Source organism: Papilio xuthus, unplaced genomic scaffold (assembly GCF_000836235.2).
Source record: "Papilio xuthus unplaced genomic scaffold, Pxut_1.1 DF827542.1, whole genome shotgun sequence".
In the NCBI taxonomy this organism is placed as follows: Eukaryota; Metazoa; Arthropoda; class Insecta; order Lepidoptera; family Papilionidae; genus Papilio; species Papilio xuthus.
The window spans coordinates 4,584,299-4,604,782 of record NW_013531107.1 but is presented as its reverse complement, the minus strand read 5'-3'; the positions used below and the strand labels follow the sequence as shown (position 1 = coordinate 4,604,782).

At 33.1% G+C, this 20,484-nt stretch overlaps 1 protein-coding gene across 2 annotated transcripts in view; it reads right to left on the bottom strand.

Moving 5' to 3' along the window:
• Positions 1-12,978, bottom strand: part of LOC106118838 (thrombospondin type-1 domain-containing protein 7A) — a 63,876-nt gene extending 50,898 nt beyond the window's left edge. For both annotated transcript variants that reach the window (XM_013313593.1, XM_013313594.1), the window contains exon 1: positions 12,814-12,978. The gene's annotated coding sequence lies outside the window, so the exon portion shown is untranslated. The remainder of the gene's footprint in view (positions 1-12,813) is intronic.
• Between the last annotated feature and the right edge of the window lie 7,506 nt (positions 12,979-20,484).

The window sequence follows — 20,484 nt, the reverse complement described above, 5'->3', positions numbered from 1 at the left end:
GTTGCTTTACTTGGAACAACAGTGGATAAATTAGAAAAAAGATAAAAAAAATTACAAATCAGTCTCCCGTTTGGTAAAATTTTAAACAGGGCAAATAAAACATTTAATAATAAAATAAACGCATGTAAAAACGTTGGTTCTCTACTTACAAGATCTAAAGAATTGCTTAACAGCAACCTTAAAAGAGATCTTTAATTAAAGTTGATAAATAATCTTTACATATACAAATGATGTAAGAAGAGAGAAATATTTCCTATTTCTTTTTGAATAGACCGCGAAATACGCCAAAGTATATTTCGTTTATTTATGTGACGTCACGCTCGAGGGGTCGGGACATTCGAGTGGGTAGGGGAGGTCATTTCGCGATATCGATGTCCTCTTATAGCCCTTTGTTGCACAAGTTATGGATTGCCTCTCACTAACTACAAAATATTTTACCCATTTTGGGTACACAATTATAGGATTTAATAAACAGTGAAAGAACAAATAAAGATTATTTGATGGTAAAAAGATTTGTTTTGTCATGATTTTGAAAAAAGTTCTTAATCAAGTAAATGCAAGTTCGGGAATTTAGCTTTAAAATGACAAGTTCAACGTACAGAGACATGATGAATTATAAAAATAAACTCGATATTTCGTATGGGATATTAAAACTAAGAAAGGTTTAAATGACTCATTCATAACAAAAGATTTTTTTATTATTGATACAGCGTGTTCGAAATTTCAATTCCGGATTTTTTAATAAACAATTTGAAAGCGCGGCAATTGTTTAAATTCCGTAACAAAACACGCTTCGACGTCCGCAAGCGGTGTATTGTTGAGAAAAAAATTGTAATTTCAGAATATTTTCCATTCGTGGAAATTTCCGTTTAACCCTCGCTCTTTGATGTACAGAATTATAAAAGGAAATTAAATTTTCATCAAGTTTAAACAGGGTTGACTCTCTAGAATTCATTTCGGTATTAATCTGATTAAAATACCAAAATACCTCGACTTTGTTTTGATTCTAACGATGAATAATAGACTGAGCTAGGATAAAAGATTTTCCATAGCCAATAAAGCATTCCAAAGTATTATGGATTCAACTTATAGACCGTGTTAACTTTTAAATTAATATTTAATTGTTTTAAAAAATTTGTAAAAATCAATCAAAATTCCGGCAATGGAACTGTAAAGTCAATTCAGAGAAAGCTGCGATATGGTCGTAATTATTTTTGTTATAAAATAAATCTTACTAATACGATAAATGCGATGCTTAGATGGATGGATGTTTGTCAAGTATCTCCAAAAATGCTGCATGGATCTTACTAAAATTTGGAATAGATGTAGATCATAGTCTAGACGAACAGATAGGCAACTAATTAAGTTTTTTAAATTACACGCACGGAGTCGCAGGCGATAGCTAGTTACCTATAAAACGACACTGATCTTATAACTAACTCTAACTTTACCTTCAGTATATTTTATAACATTAAATAATAGTAACTGGACAATTAGATGCGTTAAAATCAATACACATATTGTATTATTGACGAAGTTCCAGAACACGTCTGTATGTCTATCAAATTGTATCCGGGTTTAGAGCTAAGCAAACCACTAACACGAACTATCCATTTACCAGAGCAGTAGCAGGTTGCTTCAATTCGTATTGTCCTGCAGGCTCTCCCTCTGCATGTCCACTTACGATTTGATGTGTTACTTGTTGATTTACTGAGAATATATGATTTCAAGTAGAATTCAACATGTAAGTTGTTCGTATTACATGCTCTCCTTACTTACTCTTTTAACATAAAGGAGCAACAAAGCATTTTTCCCCATGTAACAATGTTTTGTACTCAGTTAACTCGATTTAAATAAATGTACAATCAGAATAAAGGCGAACAGTGCTTATTCAAGTTAACACTAAAATACATTTCTCCGTTCTATTCATTTTTCTGGTCGCTTCACTTTTTCTTTTTTTAATATACAGCATGAATTGTCTGCAGCCAATGTTTCATTTACAATAGATTCTCTTTTGTATTTCGACATAAAAATAGATTCTGCAATAGCTGCTCTTTCCTATTATCCCAACTGAAGTATTATTCTGGGAAATATGTTTTAATTTTACGACAATGTCGAAGATGCTGAATAAAATTTAATTAAAAAAATCAACGCTGATCTACAATAAACTTAAATGAAATTTTAATAAAGACAATCACGAAAGTTTTTATATTTGTGGCTCTAAATAAATGAATATGATAGTCCAAAACATAAATCACAATAGTTCGACAACTCTATTACATTTGGAATATAACTAGTTCTAGACATTATGAGTTAGAATCATTTGACGCGAATGACGTGCTTTCGTTACAAAGTCCAGTGTCAGAATGAATAATGAGGGGACACAAACGTCGATATTTTAGTAAGGCTAGTGTTGAGTCAATACACTGGCTATTTCCGGATTTTCTTCCAAACACTAGATGTTAGTAAAATCTAGGAATTGTCTGTTATTGTACTTTTATTGCTAGTATTAGTCGGAGTATATCGTGTCAATCTTTAACTGTTAAGTAATACAGTTCATTTAAATGCAGGCCTTTACTTAGTGCCACTTGTATTGTACTAGGGCTATGAGTACGTAGCAATTTCAGTCCAGGGAATTACCCCTGTATAACCTACATACCGGGTCATTACTCCTGTAGGTCTAGAGGCGAGGAATTAGAACGTGCGATTTAACCTGACTTAGGTATAATTAATGCGTACTCTTGTTCGTTGGCTTAACATACCAGCGCTAGTTAGTTTTTTAAATTTCTGTAGCCTAAAATAGATTGACTATAGTACACTTTAACGTATTTTTTGTTCGTTAGAACACATAATTATGATTTCGTATTAATTGGTAAAGCGATAAAGTATTATTTTAATTTAGTGGTATTTCAAGAACTCATGAAAGTTGATTTACATCTCTCTAATGTTATTTACTTTTTAGTTACCGTAAAGTAACACTTATTAGTTGCCAGTCAACATAGAGCTTCATAGGTATTAGTATATTTAAATGCTGGCAGAAAATGCCGCGAGTAAAGCACACCGGCTGTGAAGTGCGCTCGACCGGTTGCGTACCCATGTCACTCGCGACCGCCAATTTTACGTAGCTCTTTCAAATTCAGACGGCTCTTTCGAATTTAGATTGCTCTTTCAATTCTCCCACTTTGTAGATCCTTCTTTTGTTTTGCAGCCTTTGTTTACTCTCATAAAATGACGTTGCTGGAGTTTTATCAAACCCGTTTGCATACGGTTTAACTGTTTTTAATTTTATGCGAGTGTGCAGACGTGACAACATTTTTATATGCCTAGAATTGTTTGTGTATTTTTGTACAGTTTTAAACATTCACAAGTCAAATTAGAAGTTTTATCTGAATGGAAAAATATGAAATAATTAGCTTTGTCCATCCCAGTTACATGGTTAAAAGTAATAATAATAATAATATTATTATCAATTAATGTTTTTAGAAATAAGTTACCACAGACAGAATATTAAAAATTCCAATTACTAGAGATTCATAACAAACGTATAAGCGCAAACATTTATAGAAAAACAAACACGTGAATTTGAGTGCTTTTATGGTTTGGCAATTTGCGGAATGGCTGGCCGGAGTCCGACAAATGCCCAATTAAAACGTCCGACTGGAAATGACGAGGCCGGGCAAACGATCGAGTGCGTCCGACCAGCTGTCCGTATATGTGACTACCACAGAATCTGTCTCTATGTACAAATGTCCTATATAGCATCAGTATCACGCAAAATACGCGCTAGTCGTTGGCTTTGCAAAAACCCTAGACACTACTGCTAATTAACAGTAGCTGTCGCTTTCGTCTTTTTTGAGTGAAATTAAAAAATAAACTAAGAAGCTTGTGCTTCGTACTGATTGTAATTTACCTTTGTTGCTTTCTGGACTAATGTTGTAACAAACATTCACATATTGAAATTTTTAATTGCATTGCATTTGGCATTACATTAGTAATTTCAGACATTACTAGCTGTCGCCCGCGACTCCGTCCGGGATTAAAAATAGATGTTGGCCGATTCTCAGACCTACTCAATATGCTCACAAAATTTCATGAGAATCGGTCAAGCCGTTTCGGAGCAGTATGGGAACGAAAATTGTGACATGAGAATTTTATATATAAGATTAGTTAGAATCCTTTGGCGCGAATGGCGCGCTTTCATTACAAAGTCAATTGTCAGGATGATTAGTGAGGAGACAAAGACGTTGGCATTTTAGTAAGGCTAGTGTTGTGCCAGTACACCGAAACTGTGTCGGATTTTCCTCCTAACAGTTATGATGCTTTTAAAATCTTTCTTTGTTACCACTATGAGGATGCTTAATTAATAAACATGCAAATATCCAAAAGGAAAGAGTAAAACTAAAATAAAAATCGACTAAATTCATTTTATTTGAATTCATTATCACTCAGACGAAATTTAAATTTTAGCGACGATCTCATTTGAATAACAACGTGGAACAAATTACGACAAGGATTTTTTTTTACATTCAATTAATTAGTCAAAATCTCTTCAAATTCAATGGTTTATGTCCTGGGATAATTGGCATTAGATTTAAAAATTTATCAATTTTTTTCAAATTAAATATTTGTGTAAGTGAGAAAATGTTACGTAACATACGAATTATAATGTTTAAATAATAAAAAAATATTTTAACTAGTCGTTGCTTTTTACATATTTTTATAGAACAAAGTGTTGTAAAAGATTTAAGACTGACCCACAGAGCAGCGTCTTTGTGTATTTTAATTGAGGCTCTATTTCGAGGTCACTTGTACAAAACTTAAGGCTCTTTTCAAGATTTGGATTTCATATTCAACAATTTTTCTAATATTGAGAAGTAAATTCATTTAGCATTTATGATCGTTTGTTTTGTAAATATTGATAATATTACATCTATAGCTTTATTATATTTAAAAACTAGCTGTTGCCCGCGGCTCCGTTCGCAAGGAATTTAAAAAACTTAATTAGTAGCCTATTTGTTCTTCCGGACTATGTTCTACATCTACGCCAAATTTCAGCGAGATTCATACACACATTCTAGAGATACCTTCAAACATCCATCCATCCAAACATTCGCATTCCTTCGTCGATTAAAGGTAGGCAGCGCATATGCAATTGTATATATCTATGGGCAGCAGTCACTTCGCTATTTCAGCGATTTCAGGTGACTGCTCGCTCGTTTGCCACCTTTTGATATTAAAAAAAATGTTATGTGATTAAAATTCATGACTAGTTACATACTATTTGTATTAGTACTATTCACCCTTTACTATTGTTTAGCTTAGCATATGAGTCAGAATGTAGGCCGCGGTGAGTAATTGTCTGGCGGTAAATAAAATATGAGCCTCCCGCCTACGGTTACTTCGCAAACTACGATAGGGCTACATAGTTGTGGAAAAAATGCATGTATTCACCATCTTTTTTTTAAATTACATGTTAAGCTAATTAAAAAATAATACTGGATCGATTGCTGTGTAAGTTCCTGAGGGAATTATAATACTTATTAGGGCAATTTATTCTCTAATTTATTTAGACTTAAAATGTTTGTTTAGAATTAAATAATTTATTTAGAATTAAAATGTTTTAAAATTGTTAAGATACAGTTGTAATATATAAAACCAAATTACAGATACATATCTAATCAAATACAAGGGAAATACCACAAAATACACTATCACTAACTCACTCGAGTGCAAACGCATAAGAAAGTATTGGAGATAATGCCTCGTTTATATTATGCCAGTACAGTAGTACAGCAACCCTGTTTTTTTTTTATAACAGAAGGGGGCAAACGAGCAGCGTGAACACCGAGGTGTTCAACGAATATGGTATGAACTGTATAGGCTCACAAACGTCAGTTAGTATTTTCATTATGCCAGTTGTATGCCTTTGTACTGACATAATGTAAACGAGCATAATTCGTGCTGTAATTTTCTAACTGTGGGTTTCTGACACCAAAATCAAGATTTAAAACATATTGATATCTCTGTTTTGTCAAAGATAATGACAGGGATGACGATATGACAGATATACAATCTTTTGTCTATTAAAACATAAACAATCTTACATTTCCATCATCTAAAACTTTAAACTTTCAGCTTTAAAACTGACTATAATAATTTTAAGTGTTCTTTAGCTGGTTAATTGGGTCAAGTGACTGAATTAGGTTACATTCAGAGTGACGCTAAGGAGCATGAGTCAGCTTTTCATATTCTTTTATTTCGTGAACATTTTAATCTTAAATTGAGTTTCGATTTATGATACTGGTATACATATCTTCATCTCTTTCATACTCTTTGGTACAACAAGGACAACGTATATATTAATAAAGATGACAGTCGAAAGTCACTATTCCGTTATTCGTGACTTTCGATGTTTTAAAAATTTTATTTATACAATAAACTAACCAATGTTAACTTAGAGGGTTTATCGCGAATATTTGCCAGACATTTGCGAGAAAGTATTCGTAATGTCATAGATGTATTATAGTATGAGATTTGTTGGTGTAATTCACGCACGAATCTAATACAAACTCGTGATTGAGGCTCTGACGTTACAAGACTGAAAAAATTAGCAATAATTTGAATGTCATTTGAATCATGAAAATATCCATCTTCAAAATTATTTAACAACGTCATATTATCTTATATTTCTGTCTTACTTACGTCTTACTTCTTACTAATGTTTTTAATGCGAATGTTTCGATGTATGGATGGATAGATGGATGTTTGTTTGAAGGTATCACCGGAAGAGCTTAATGTATCTCACTGAAATTTGGCAGAGATGTAGAACATTATTGAACGAACACATAGACTGCTTATTAAGTTTTTTTTATTCCGTATGGACGGAGTCGCAGGCGACAGCTGTAACTGTGCTAATAATATGTGAAAATATTTGTTTTAAACACAGTGAGGTATTTTGTTTATTGTGTCACATATTTACATAACGTTGAAGTTTATCAAAGGCTCACATGAAAATAAGTATCTCATTATAATGGAGAGTTTCATAAGAATATCTTGAATCTAGAATTTTCTTTTCTCAATGACATCTATACGCATTACCTATAATAAGAGGATCCCCTTTCAAAAGCCAGCCAATTAGGGAGACTTCGCATTGGAAAGTTACCAAACTGCCGCAGAACATTTTTATTAAGGAGCAAAAAATATTGCTTGATACATTTGTAATATAATTTAAGGGACATTTTTAACAGGCAAAGCTTTTGTCTTTGTCTTCCAAATTTAAGAAAAAAGTATCTATTATAATTTGAATATTAAAAAGCATGGCCGGAAAGAAATAAAAATTAAAAAGTATATTAAATGGCCATATTGCTCGAAGATGTCAAAATCAACGTCAATAATATCGTACAATATGTAGAGACTATGGAATGGATGTACTTTAAACATTAGATTAACTACTTTAGTAATAATATTTGTAAAACTCAAATGTTTTTATAAACATCACCCCTTATTTCTATTACATTGCGGCTTGTACACCGCTAATAGCTGTTTGTGTCACCGTCCTCAGTAATTCACTTATACTGTAATGGACTGGCGCTGCTCTGTGTACAATTTTAGATTATTAAGATAGTTTACATCTTGTTCTTTAACACACTCCATGCCACCACAATTTTTCCGCATCCAAGAGAACTCTCCAAACAAGTTATCGGCATGCAATGTGTTAAATAATTATTTAACACATTGAATGCCGTGCATATTATTTGCCTTTGCATTGAATATTGGTTCAATATGTTTAACACCAAAAAAAGTAATGTAATATAATCAATCAGTTTCTTAAATAAGTGTATAAAAAAGATTTATAAAAAGAAAATAATGAATTCAGTCCAAAAACCTCTCAAATTGCAGAGCAAATCTGCTTTAATTTAAATAAATTCTCATTCACAATTTGTGATGCAAAATGTAAAAGGAAAAATGTGCAGAAGGATCAACGAGATTTCTATGAATATTATTCTAAAATGAAACCATTACGTTTCATTTCTATTTGTAAAGTAAAAATAAGAAAAAAATATATTTATAATTCAAATAATATTTTGATTGTTTGGGGGTTAGTTTGGAGTAAACATAACTTATTAATAACGACAAAAAATGTTGGTATTGCATTGGATGTACTGTGTCTATGGATTTCTATGCTTTATCTCTAGTTATGAAAGGGTACGAAGCTTTAAAGCGGGGCTGAAAAAATATTGTTTTTATAAGTAAATCACAAAATTAAATGTCATATACTATGTATATAAAAGCATCTACATTCATAAAATTATAGAAAATGTTACGAAACGGGAGATTCCGAGTGAGTTTAATCCACGTAGTCGTTACTCGTTTGCTCGCAAACCGGCGTCGGTTAATTGGAGGAGGCTCGAGGGCCGTCGTAATTGAATCGTGTTCAAATGAACCGTCGGCTGCTTACATTTTAATTCCTGACAGTCCAACTCAAAGCACGACTCGACAATACGCCATTTATTCAGAAAAAATATTGTTTTCAACGTTATTGAACTTTTACAATTCATTATATGTTTATTTTTATGATCTCCATATATTTTTGATCTTTATCAGACATAAACTACATACTTTATTGCCAGATTTAATTACAAGTTTTTCTAAATTTCGAATAAAATTTAAATAAATTGAAAGAGCAGATAGTAAGTAGAGTCAGGCGCTTAAGTTTTTTTTTATATCATAAGGTGACAAACGAGCGAGCGGCCTCTTGAAATCGTTGAAATAGAGAAGTGACCGTTGCCCATAGACATACGCAATTGCATATGCGTTGTCTACCTTTAATCGACGGAGGAGAGGATGCACGGAAAGAAAATATTTTCCCCTTCCATGCATCCTCTCATCCGGAAAGTCCATTTCCACTTCCCATCCTTTCCTTATGAGAAAAAGGGTGTTGTCTAACTTGATAATAATAAATCCTGTAGTCCTTAACTAAGTATGTTATAAAATTAACCATAGTATATTTGCATTAATAGAACAATATCACAGGCAAATATCAGAGAACAAAGAAGGTTAAGGATTACATGTTATTTTTTTAATTTAGTTCACCCTACTTAACTAGGCTGCCAATCTATTCAACTAAAAATGACCTAATCTAATTTAAAAATATAATTAAAAACGCACAGATTAAAAAAATACTAATCTAGCTGTGACACAAATGTAGGCAGGTCAACGCTTTAAACGGTCTAATGCACGAACGTTCATGTATTCTGTTACAAATGCGATGATTGCCACCTAATTGCTCTATTTTCTGTGTAAATACAGGGCACGTCGTACAACGGTAAATTATTAATGGAAATTATTGGTTTTCATAATGTGCTTACGAATCGTTAAGAAATTTGAAAGGTTAATAAAGCATTTAGCTTATAATTACGTTTATAAAATTGTAGGTAATAAACTATCTAATTGATAATTGTCATCATCAACCTACCCTCATACATATCTATGGAGGGTGGGCATAGTATGTACTATTCCATACATCTCTATCATCCGTCATATCTGAAACCACTTCTCACGCATATCCTTTTTCACAAATCCATCCTTACATTCTTTGGTTTATCTTTGTAGCCATTCACATTCAACCTCATAACTTTATAAAAATATATTAAAGTAAATATATTAACTAAGCTGAAACTAGTAAGTTGCAGAGAGTGTATAATAAGCTACTATGTTGCTATTTACGTGCAATAAGCGAACTCTGGAGCGAGTAAGTGTTTCAAACTTTGTCAATTAAGAGCCGTTTGCAATGTGACAGAGTTTAATACAGTTATAATGTAAGCAGCCGACATCCGACGGAGTCATTTGAACTTAACTTAAATATCAAACGTCTTCAGTTTCCTACAATTAACCAGAGTCCGAACTTTAACGGTTTAGGAAACTAAAGTTAAACTGCTTTTAATTAATATGTATCTCTTATAATTCGATGACGATGATAACCCTTCGCTCATTTTTACCATACGACCATAGATTCCACTCCATCTTGAATATCTAGTGCAATTTATAACAATGCGAGGCAATAGACATTTTAAGAAGAAAATATTAACAAACCCTATCTCTTTATTTTTGTATTTCGATCGTAAAAGATAACACTAGCTGTCGCCCGCAACTCCATCCGCGAGGAATTAAAAAATAAACTTAATTAGTAGACTATACGTTCTTCCAGACTATATTCAACGTCTGTGTCAAATTTCATCAAAATCTGTTGAAACGTTCCCGAGATAGCTTCTAATCTATAATAACATCTATCCAAACATGTAAGCATTTGCATTTACAATAAAAATAATACTTTACACCTAACACCCTGCCCTTATCACTACGGAGGGTCGGTACAGTATATACTACTCCTCCATACATCTCTATGAGCCGTCATATCTGAATTAACCCCCTTCTTGCCCATCTACCAAATCCATCCATCTTTTGCTAACCCTCTCCCTAACAACATTAATACATAGACACAGATGAAATTAAAGTTATTAAGCAGTTTTTAATAAGCCATCTAATAATAGACTCGATAAAATCTTCAAAATAAATTAAAATATATTAAATGTTGATAAAATTTCATTTCAACTGCTCAAGTGCTCGACAAATATGTTTGCTATGGTCGCGACTTTCGCTCGAATTTGAAGCACTTCAATAAAATTTGGGCGATGGTAATGCAGCAGCACTGACCTAGAAGCCGCAGCGATCGACCTGACACACAAATTGAACGTTGTGACTAACTGCACATACAAAAGGTATATATCGATTCCGTCAATTCCCTAGAGGACACTTCTATACCGTTGAAATTCCTTTAATTTATATTTATAGTTGCATTTGAAATTGACATGAAATTTAATTTCAGATTTTATGTTATTACTGGCTGTTGCCCGTATTAAAAAAAACTTAGTAGCCAATGTGTTCTAGACTATGTTCTACATGTGTGCCTTTCATCAAGATCATTTGAGCCGTTGCGGAGAAACATTCTAAACGTCCATCCATCTAAACTTTCGCATTTATAATAGTAGTAAGATATATTTATTTACGGTGAAGGAAAACATCGTGATGCAACCTGCACATATCTGAGAAGTAATTCAAAAGATATGTGTGAAGTCAACCAACCCGCACTTGGCCAGCGTGGTTGACCATGGCCTAGTCACCCTTAACTTAGGGTAGGCTCCGAGCCCCTCGGTGGGGACGTACTGAGCTGATGATGATGAAGATATATTTCAGTTTAAGTACGAATCCCGGACAATCCTAAGTTTTACCGATAAAACCTAACCAGTTATAGTATAATTCCGAAAAGCTTGATGAACAACCCAATAATATTATGTTGGAACGGCTCGTGAACGGCTGCATAGATGGTAAAATAGTCTGGAAGAACACATAGGCTACTAATTTTTTATTAGCACGCGGACGGAGAAGAGAAATTACACATTACACGTCATTAAATAACTATTGATTAGATAATGAGAGTTTTATTATGATAAATGCTTTATAAACGTACATGTACGTCAAAATAGTAAACATATCAAGCAATATGAAACTGGTTTTATTTGATAATAACCAATGTTTGTGTGGTAAACATTACTCGTACGTTATTTTAATTAGAAGTCTTCATAGCTCATTGAAGCATAACCGACAATTACGATAACATGTGCAATTGTAAAATTGTTTGGTGATTCACCAAATATAGACGAATTAATTTGTAATAGAACTTTCTAATTAAAATTTTAACATTGGTAGAGTCCGCAGCAGTGTTTAGCCAACATCAAAAAGTAGAAGGTTATCAATTTGTTTGTATTTTTTATGTATGTTCCCCTAAACTCCGTTCCTAGTGCTCCGATTTAAAAAAAATCTTGTTACGTAGCATTTTGTGGAATAATAGCTGTCGCCTTCGTCGGGGCGGAATAAAAAAAACGTAATTAGTATATGTTCTTCCAGTCTATTGATACCCATGCAGTCGTTCTGGAGATACCTTCAAACAAACGTCCATAGATCAATCCTTTGAAAGATTTGGAAGATTACTTTTTTTTTAATTTATAATTTCACAAGACAAAAGATGTCTTAAAATCAGTATATTAAGTACATTCCAATAATTTTTAATAAATTGTTCAGAGTTGAATAACATATTCCATAATGTTTTATTAAGGTAAAACAATATTCGTAGAACTTCAATATAAATGTATATAGCTAGAATTATTTCGTCTGGACCACCACAAAGCAAGGGTCGTTCGCTCCATGAAAGAGATAATAATCACAAAGACCATACCGTCTTTGTGAATTCACAAACAATAATTTAAAACCTTAGAGTATTGAAGCTGTTGAAACAATAGGAAATTAATGTACATTGTTCTTTCTAAAATTAGAAAGATATTTAATTCATAATTAAAATATTAAAACATAATTTAAAAAAAATATTTATTGTCTATGACGTCAAATTAAAATAGTATTTAATTGATAGACAATTAAAAAAACAAATAATATTTTTAATAAACACTTAAAAAGCAACAATCTTTTTTTAACGTAATGTTTAGTTTTTCAAATCCGTAAACATAGTCTATGTATAGCCTTATGTAGAATCTTGAATTATTTAAGTAAATAAGCATTATATTATTGTTACAAATCAGACGTATAACATTAATACGCATTGTTATTTTTACGGCAACAAAATGGGGAAGAAAAAACAATATCTCGCACGATTTTATCAATATAACACGCGTTCAATATAGTTCAAATATTTTTTTCCAAATAAAATTATAATTACAAAAATAATTTTATAATGTAACTTACCTTATTACGCACACCTCGCCTCTAACCAAGTCCCTGGCACATGCCTAGCTGATATTAAAATAAATATATTCACGAATTTAATATTTTACTTTTTTTTTATTACTTTATAAATATTGGTATATAACTGAATATATACGACGGTCGCAAACTCGGTGGGACACGACCAAATCGCTACAGCGCGCGCGGGGCACTGACCAAGGCTTGCTAACTCGCACCCCGCTCCTCCCTCGCAAAGATTATTACAGCCTGAAAAAGTAGACGTACAAATAAGTAAAAACTAATACTTACTAATTCCTTTTCTTAGTATTTTAACAAATATATTTAAAAACCAGTGGTTATTGCTGTTTAGTAATTTTATTTGATGTAAAAATGTGATATTTGTATCTTTATTACATACCTTCCTCAAACCAATTAAAATCAGAAAAAGAGAAAATAAAGAAAAGGCATGGAGGTATTCCTAGCCTTACTCATTATATGCGAAATGAAAGAATACGAACTGGCGCAGCGATCCAAAGTGGGTCTTGGCCAAGCACTTAGTAAGTAAAATCTCCAAAGGTTGTAGGCGTTACTTAATCTTTGCCCGTCGACGAGGGCGGGCGGGTATTCGATATATAGCGGGGCTCCGGAAGCCTCCCGTTCGCCGTTTACGGACCTTTGTTTTGCGAAACGTTGATAATCTGTGATCACTTGAACGCTCGCACAACGCTACCACCGCCTTCCTTCCTCCTTCCTTTAACCATCCTCCACGAACAAATATAATATTACAATTAAAATGATGAACAAAGGAGTATTTAATTAGATATTTGAAAGTAATAAAATAAGATCGGAAAATTTTAATTTGCAAATCTTCAGTACAACTAAATATAAATCAACTTGACTGATCGAAAGATATGCTAACAAAGTTAAATAAATTAACAAAGACTACCCGAAAGCACCGGCTATGGTACTATTCCATTAGATGTTAAACTTTCAAAGGAAGTAAGTACGATTTGTAGAAAAATCTATCACTAAAGTAAGTCGTAACAAGGAAACGTTACTACGAGGAATTCATTTCTTAAATGGACAGAGGAGTTTCTAGGAACGCCTTTAATGTATTTTCCTCAAAGTGTTCCCTGTCCCTGTTCCCATATATCATTCGTTCATCGTTCAGCATTACATTCACCATTCACCACACGAGGGACGATAATTTGCCCAACTTATAAAAAATCGGAAACGATTCTTTACGTCATTAGTTTTATTTAATCTAAAATATTAATCAACTTGACTGATCCAAAGATATGCTATCAGAGGTAAACAAAATAACAAACTCTGCCCGAAAGCATAATAGCTGCGAGGTCCGCAGCAACATTCGCCTCCCAGCTCCGCACCTCACGCCTCGCTGCATACAGTACAGTCTTTTTTTAGTTTTACAGAATTTACATTTTTTTTTATCTTTCTCGTCTCATATCAATAAGAAACTTGAATATCGTGGAAAATTATAATCAGAATACAGACAATTTCTCTATAAATAATTAATGCAATTGAATTAGGAAATGAAACGCTATTACACTACAATAAGATATGGACAGACGATTGAAACCAAAGTCGAGAAGCAAAAGTTCCGGCAATAACTTTCTCTTTAATAATGTCTAGGTTTGCGGCAGGAAATGAAACCGTCCCTCACGAGCAAATGATTGAAATGTTCCATTTACTTTTACAACTTCGTAACCTAAATTATTATAAATTTATCAATAAAAGTTTTTTAATGAATCAGAGGGATGGTAAATAGTAATTCCTTATTAAGAATTTAAAGTTTTTCTTTTAAGATCAAACTTAAGTGTTAGTCGTATTCTTGAATTAAAACTATTCACATATCCATAGATTTAATTGTAAAGTTTCACTGTTCGGTTAAAACTGGACGTCTGGAGCGGACTTTAGGATATTAGATTAGGAGTATTGTAAAGTTTATTTGACTTATATATATTGTCTTCGGTCATAAAACGGACGTTACTTGAGATAAGTCATAAGCTCCAACAGTAGCATTTTATTCTGAATATTAAGTAGTTTTGTAGTGTAGTAAAATAAGGTATTGTCACAATATAACTTTAATAATTTTGGATTAATAAAATGGCAAAAAAGATTTATCCATCATAATTTTTCAAGCTTGTAGTTCCTGTCATGATAATCTAGAGTTACATCTGGGAAAAATGTAAAATGATTCCTAATTTTTAATGACGAAAATTTATATTTCAACTTTGCTTACGACTCCTTTAACAGTATCATTTCATTATTAAAAACTTCGATGAAATAAGCGTGCGGTAATTAAATGTAAGTTAAATTGAACACAAACAGAGAGGTTAAACTTCGCTTCCGTTAAAAGTGGGAGGGACTAAGTTAAACAATCTTTATCGACTTAAAATTTTGAATCTGAACGAAACTTTCATCTTAAATATTTCAATTGTTTGTTTGAAGTAGAAACCTTGTAGTAACCATCCTTAAAGTAGTCTTTATCAAAACTCCCTTACCTTAGGTGTTACGAATGCATATGAATTAATAATAATTATAAATACCTATAGGCGAATTCTTTAACATTTTTTTATATATTATAAGATGGCAAACTAGCGAGCGGCCACATGAAATAGCGTAGTGACCGATGCCCATAGACATACGCAATTGCATATGCGTTGCCTACCTTTAATCGACGGAGGAGAGGATGCGCAGAAAGAAAATATCTTCCCTTTCCATGTATCCTTTCATCCGGAAAGTCAACTTCCACTTCCCATCCTTATAAGAAAAAGGGTGGGAAGGGAAAGAGGAAACATGATATTAAGACGCTAAACTAAGCGTGTAAATAAAAAAATGCTTTTAACTCAAAAACAAGAAATCAAATATGTACTTATTGGTTTTCACTTTAATTTTCTTCAAAACTTCGTGTGATGTAAACACTTGTGAATCTGACTTTTTTCTTTTTTATTAAAATAAACATGGAAACATCTATGTCGAAGAGAAATGCAACGAAATAGAGCCTGGAGTACGTATGTATTTATGTACATATATTTCGCACGCTCGGAGCTCGGTATACCAATTGCCTTTAGACGGGTTCCCGAATTTCCGTTTCCGCTAAAATCCGGACCCTGAAATCTGAGAAAAAACCGTTTCCTGCAGGGGAAACTGTTTTGAAACAGATACAAAAGTAACACAGGTTTCTTGTTGTTTATTGACAAAGATTGCTTAGTCTTTTCACTTTGTTACTATTTTACCTATTGTCCTATAAATTAAGCTTTGATATCTCGAAAGATTGAAAACAAACAGTCTGCTATGTAAAGAAAATTAGGTTTTTCATATAACTAGAAAGTGTCGTTCAATTCCTATTTACTTCTACAACCTGAGACTTCTTTTCACGATGATACTCACTTCTATTAAATGTCCAACATAAATTAAAAAAAAATCAACATTCAATAGATAATTTATTTGAAAGATTTCAAAATGTTAAAGGTTTTTTTTTACTATTTCAATTTACCTTCAAAGATTCATTGATTTAGATGAATTGATCTCTCTATTTCAGTCTACATCGCTCTGTGATTTTTTGTGCGTCTAATACAGCTGTCTGCGAATGAAAACCCAACATCGGATCCGCATTATCTCTTGCATTCGGCTTCACGTCCCGTCGCATCAAAGAAACCATACCCACTGAAAGACTTTTTAAGGCAATCGCATCGTACTTTAACCCTACTATTAAAACTCACTCGAAAACAAGTAAACTCGAATAAAACTCGTAGAAATTATTTCAACCACTTACCCTTTCTTGCATGTTAGTAAAACTGTGTTAGTTTAAAAGTTGACAGGGTTAGTAACACTAAGAACTCAACAAAAACATTTTATGTACGACTAAGCTTAGGTACATAATTCCCTAAGCCTACACGCACACTTCATGTCGATTGATAGCCCATATTAATTAAGTAGACACGTCAACTTCACATGCACTGCATTCTTGTTAGTAATTCATAATTATACGTAAACATAGACAAAAAGTCTCTTATTTTTACAAATCAATAAATTAAATTGAATGGTCGCAAGTATTAAACTATCATACAAATGGTAGGGGCAAGATGAAACGTTCAGTTCATCCAATTTCACCGACGGAGAGACGGGCCTTAGAATAGCAGCAGTGTGCGGTGCAGTAAACTTGTTAGACAGCGCGCGGTTATAATGAACCACAATTTGAATAGCTAACATCATTTTGAGGTTGTTTTGGTGAATTTCAAATCATAAAATACTGAGTTAATGTACCACCAATCAAAGTTTGTTTTAACTTATTCATACACGAATTAAAAAGTTACACTACTGAAGAATCAGGTCTTATTAAACTTATTACGTCACAACTACAGCCTTTTTAAATATGAATACTGGTGAAAGATGTAAAGTAATGAATTTAACAACTAGCTGTCACCCGAGAGTCCGTCCGCGCGGTTTTAAAAAAAGCTAATTAATAGCCAATGTGTTCTATATTTTTTCCAAATTTCAGCGAGATCCACACAGCCGTTCTGGAAATACCTTCAAACAAACATCCATCCATCTAAACATTCGCATTTATAATATTAGTAAGATAGACGTCCACGTTACGTAGCCATAGCTTTTATAACTTGTAGAGCTGTTAGCCGATAGGGCAACGATGTACCAATAGTAGATAAAACGAACTAAGTGAAATTCGATCAATATTATATTCGAAAATAGTTATGTATAACTTACTAACCCTACTAGCTACCCAAAGTGGACTTGACCTCCTTAGGTAAATTTAATTTTTGTTTAATTAAGTTAAATAACGAAACAATACATAGCGGTATTTATAAAGTTTTCATAGCTTGTAACTTATTTTAAAATTTACTGAAATATCGTACAGCTTCACATACAGATTCAGTGCATCCAATTTCACAGGTGCGGTGAAAGGCGGGATTAAGAGCCGGAATATGTAGCGCACAAAGTTGCGACATAAGCCCGGCCGCGCTCTGGAGAATTGTGAGGCGTCTGGAAACAGTTCGTGTTTATTTCGTTACTATTTTTATAGCATCTTACAGTCTGAAATAAGTACTTATTGGTAAATATACGATAAGCTCCAAGTAACAATTTGGTTTCACGATTCGAAAAACATAACTGATTGAAAAAATATTCATCATTACAACAAGGATATTTCAGTCCCTTAGAGATTTGTCATACTCAATCTAGAGTGAACAATCGAAGGGTGCCCTTAGTGACTATCAAACGAATCTGAGTCAATTATTCATATGTATTGAATAAAAGAAGTTATTAAAGAACATAAATAAAACCCTCGAAAAAAAAAGAAAAGACTACATTAACAACAACTAAGGCAAATCCAATTAATCATAATATTAGAATTTAACAAGACAAGTTTGTGACAAGACAGTACGTCCTGAGAATTATTGCGAAGCGCGCCAAATGATCCGCTATTGTAGCGACTTGAAATGACAACAATGGCGGACGCGACGGACAATGGCGCTCGTCTTGCAGTCGTTCTCTTTGAATTTAACATGTCTACCTACTGCTGTGTTACGTCTTTGTATATATACTCTCAATTATTCTTATAGGATTAACTGTAACAAAGATATGTGTGAAGTCTACCAACCCGCACTGGACTAGCACAGTTGACTATGGCCTAGTCACCTCTAACTTAGGGTAGACTCAGAACCCTTGAGTGTTGGACCTATAGATACAACTTTGACAAAAAGGTACAGGTTTTTTATTTCTCTTATCAAAAATCGAATGGAACTTAGTTAATTAGCGCTTGAAATTATTTTTTTATAATGAACTTAAATAGTCCATCGAAATATTGAAAACCATTTTAGTTCTTGCAAAAGAAAATAACGGAATAAAAAACAAAAGGCGTCTGAATTTTGTCGAGGCTTTGAGCAGAGTGAAGTATTGACGATCGATGCAAGCGCGCTCGATGTAACGAAACGTGAGGGCACTTCACGTTCCTCGTGCAGGACTCTCCAGCTCCGGCACTTGACTGAACTTGAACATTAATTAAGAACACCTATGACCTAACGTGTGCTATTAACGACCTATTATCGACTTTAGAACATGACTTGTTTTGGTATATTGTATTAATCGAAGATGCTTTAACAATTTATAGGAATTTAAATGTACCATGTATTTTATTACTTAGTAGCAGTAGTTTGGAGCTGTAATGTTTGTGATTTGAGTATGTGATCAAATAGGGCTAAGAAATCAAAGAAACAATAAGATTTTCATGTTAGCTTTGATAACAAACGTTTCGACAAACACAACTTGAATCGGCTGTTGCCCAAGACTCCGTCCACAATAGAATAAAAAAAAACACAATTAGGAGTCTATGTGTTCTTCCAGATTGTGTTCTACATCTATGCCAAATTTTAGCGAGATCCATGCAGCCGTTCTGCGGATACCTTCTAACAAGCAGCCATCCATCCATCTAAACATTCGCATTTATAACATTAGTGAGAAGTAAGAATTAGTAAGATTAGTTAAATAAATTTATAAAACTAAATATAAATACTTGGCAAAGCTAATTATAATAAAATTTTCTAGAGATTCAACGATAGCTATACTATTTATTGATTTTTCCCACGAATTGAGATTGCATTAGTCGCGATTGTGTTTGTCCCGCTACAAACGAGCAAATCCTTTGTTCGATTGCACCAAATGCTATTTCCAAATTACCGTATCGGTAGCGTTCACTTTAAATTGTACTATTTAAATTGAATTCTATTTTACAGATTGGCAGTTACAGATTCAAGCAGAAACATACTCAGTTATTGATTGTTACCAGTTTTTCATCATTATTTTATAGTTAGTTAGTTTACAGTCGGAATATCCTTCTAATTTACTTTCTTAGTTAAGTCGCAACTACTTTTCCTTGTTGCAATCTCAACATAGTGTTACGGGAAAGCAATCAACGAGCCTTGTCATTAATGTTACAACGTAACGTTGATCAGTACCCGAAGGTATGTTCTGACCGAAGATGCGTGGTGTAATTTATATAACATGTTACCGACGAGCATTCATACAGTCAGTAACGAGGTAACCATTGACCAATGAGCCACTCGATGCGAATGTTACCTCGTATCGTCAGTACCCAGTTCCAGTTCTTCCATGCGATTACGACAACGATTCGCAAACAATATTTGTTATACGTCACAAAATTAATTTAACTACCGAACAAAACGATGAATGATTAATGAAATTGAATTTCCGCTTTCGCAAAATTAAATTTTCCCAATTACTGAACTCGAACATATTAAAGTAACAAAATTAAGGAATAACGACATTTTATCCCCCTTTATTGTTTGCCCCCTTCTGTTATAAAAAAAATAATTCTTATTAAGTTTGCGAATATTAATAATTTTAGACTAATTGTCTCACTTAGAGTCTAGTAGTATCTCTTAGTGCAACCTTTGGATACTTAGGATTAATTGTCCATGAACAATTAAAGTTTTTTAATACGGTAGACATTAAACGGTCTTATTTTTAGATGAACATTGTCTCCTTGCGGTAGTTTCAGACAGTATTAGTTAGAATATATTGCCGCGAATGACGTGATTTCGTTACAAAGTCCAATGTCAGAATGAATAGTAAGGGACATAAACGTCGACATTTTAGTAATGCTAGTGTTGGGTCAATACACTACCACATTTT